The 2,518-nt window shown below is 45.5% G+C and overlaps 1 pseudogene; it reads right to left on the minus strand.

Annotated features, from left to right (window-relative positions):
* Positions 1 to 1,075: 1,075 nt before the first annotated feature.
* On the minus strand, positions 1,076 to 2,028 carry LOC144374050 (olfactory receptor 5V1-like; annotated as a pseudogene).
* Between the last annotated feature and the right edge of the window lie 490 nt (positions 2,029 to 2,518).

Consider the following 2,518-nt stretch of genomic DNA (forward strand, 5'->3'; position numbering starts at 1 on the left):
TTTATTCTGATAATAACCTTTATCAGTTTCCAGAGAGAAAATATTTCTGATGATCTGAACCTGACATGAAGGAGGAATATAATGCTTGAACCTATCATTTTCTTTCTGTAAGTCTCCCACTCCAGTCAGTAACAGCAGTCTGTAGTCATGTTGTAATGTTCATTCCCACCCTGAAGGTCGATGTTGTTATTCCAAAGCTCAGTTTTTTATAGACATTTGATTTCAGGCCATGATAACTTAAAGTCTCTGTTGGGTCATTGCACACCAATAATTATCAGGTCTCCTTTCCTATGGGCTGTGACATCATCAACATATTCAATTCCCTCATGTCAGACATCCAACCTACCTCCTCAGATCTGTTATCTAGAACCATCTCTGAAGTAAACCACTATTGTGGTCAGTGCCACCGTGGTCAGATAGAGATGAAGAACGACTCTTGATGTCTTAGGGTAGAGGAAGTTGACACAGAAAAAAAGTTATAAAATGGTTGGGAGATCTGGAAGAAAAAAGGAAAATAGGGCAGGTGACACCACCCCATATATGGAAACCCTAACATCCCTGGAAAGAGACGCTCATTCCAAGCTACTGTGACCCACATTCAGAAACAGCTGTCTATGAGCCTGCACACACAGCTCCTGGCACCAAGGATATTAGTTCCTGCCTCTAAAGGACTGGTTTGCTGCTGCTGCTATGGGATCCAAAAGAACCCACTTTCTTCCTTTCCTTTCTTCCTCTCTGCCTAGTGTTTTGCGGATCTTGACAGAACCTCCTAAAATGGAGGCCTGCAGGCAGGGGAGTGTGGGAAACGAGGTTCTCGTACTTTCTGTCTCTCTGGTGTGGGGAGAACACAGAAGGACCGAGATGGTGCTGAACACCCCCACAAGGTGTCCAACACACTTGACCCTGAAAGTGGGAAAAGGGTGTTTGTGAAAAGAGAGGAGAGAAAAGAGTCTCAGAGATTTTAAAAGTGGGAGTTGGAGTTGAAGCTCCATATACAGACTCTCTAACCAGGTGCCTAAAACTCCCTGGGTGATATCTTTTTCAGATGACTGTATACTCCAGTTTGAAGGTTGGTCTAGACTGTGATCGTGAAAAGGGATGCACACCCTCCAGCAAGCTTCCTCAGGGCACTCTAGACCTCGTTGCTTCTCAGGCTGTGAATGATGGGGCTCAACAGGGGGCTCACCACACAGAAGAGCACAGAGACCAGGGTGTCTATATCCAGCCTTCTCTGGGCCTGTCATAGTGGAAGTTGGCTGTTCCATAGAAGACCACCACGACAGTGAGGGGGGACGCACAGGTAGAGAAGGCCTTCCTCCTGCCCTGGGCAGAGGGAATCCCCAGAATGGCTGCCATGATGAGTGTGTAGGTGCCTGCAGTGAAAAGGCAGGGGCTCAGGCCCATGGTGGCAATGACAAGGTGGAGCACAGACTCCTTGACAGAGGTGTCTGAGCAGGAGAGCTTCAGGAGAAATGGGATGTCACAGAGAAACTGGCTGAACTGGTTGGGCCCACACAGATTGAGTGTGATGGCCAGCACCGTGTGTGTGACCAAATTCACAGGCCAAACTGCCAGCACCCAGTCACCTGGCCAACACAGACCTTCACACTCATGGTGACTGGGTACTGAGGAGGACGGCACGTGGCCACACAGCAGTCAAAATGGCCACACAACCAGTAAGAAGCCATCTGTGCCAGCACTTGTCATCAAGAAGAAGATCTGGGAAAGGCAGCCCTCATAAGAAATGGCCTTCTTCTCCCAGAAAAAGTTCACCAGCAGTACTGGGAGGGTGGTCGATGTTTAGCAGATGTCCAATAATCTCAAATTGCTGAGGAAAAAGTACATTGGATTGTGGAGAGCAGGGCTGACCCTGGTGGTCACTATTATGAGCATGTTCCCCAGGAGAGTGGTCAGGTAAATGACCAGAAAGAGCAGAAAGAACCAGCCCTGTAGGTTGGAGTGGTTGGAAAATCCCAAGAAGATGAATTCAGTGACAAATGATTGATTGCTCATTTCCAATGGTATCATAGCTACAAAACAGAGAAAAAAAGACCATGACGAGAAAGGACTGAGAGCACCCCAAACAGGCTTGTTAATCTGCAGCAACATGGCAAATAATATTGTATACAGAGATGCCTGGACTCTGGAAAGAGACGTATATGAGTGACTTTAGAGTGAGCATAACTTCTCACAGTCTTTTGCATGGGTACTCTTTTGTAAGAATAAATGGAGACTCGGTCAAAATGCACAACCAGCTATCAACCCCTGTGTCTCATTGAATCTGCAGTATCTCCCTCCTAACACTGTGCTTCACTGTGATGAATTCTTTTTTGTATGTCTGTTATTTCAAGTAATAAGTTTTCATTGTGGAAAAATGAAGCAAATGCAGAAAGTTATTCAGAAAAATAGAACAGGTCACAAAATCAAAGCTCTCTTTGCATTCATCCTATTCTACCTCTATCTATCTTTAAAATATCCAAAGCAAAATTTCCCAATATTGTTGTACTCTATTTAGTTT

Source organism: Ictidomys tridecemlineatus, unplaced genomic scaffold (genome assembly GCF_052094955.1).
Source record: "Ictidomys tridecemlineatus isolate mIctTri1 unplaced genomic scaffold, mIctTri1.hap1 Scaffold_5629, whole genome shotgun sequence".
Taxonomy (NCBI): domain Eukaryota; kingdom Metazoa; phylum Chordata; class Mammalia; order Rodentia; family Sciuridae; genus Ictidomys; species Ictidomys tridecemlineatus.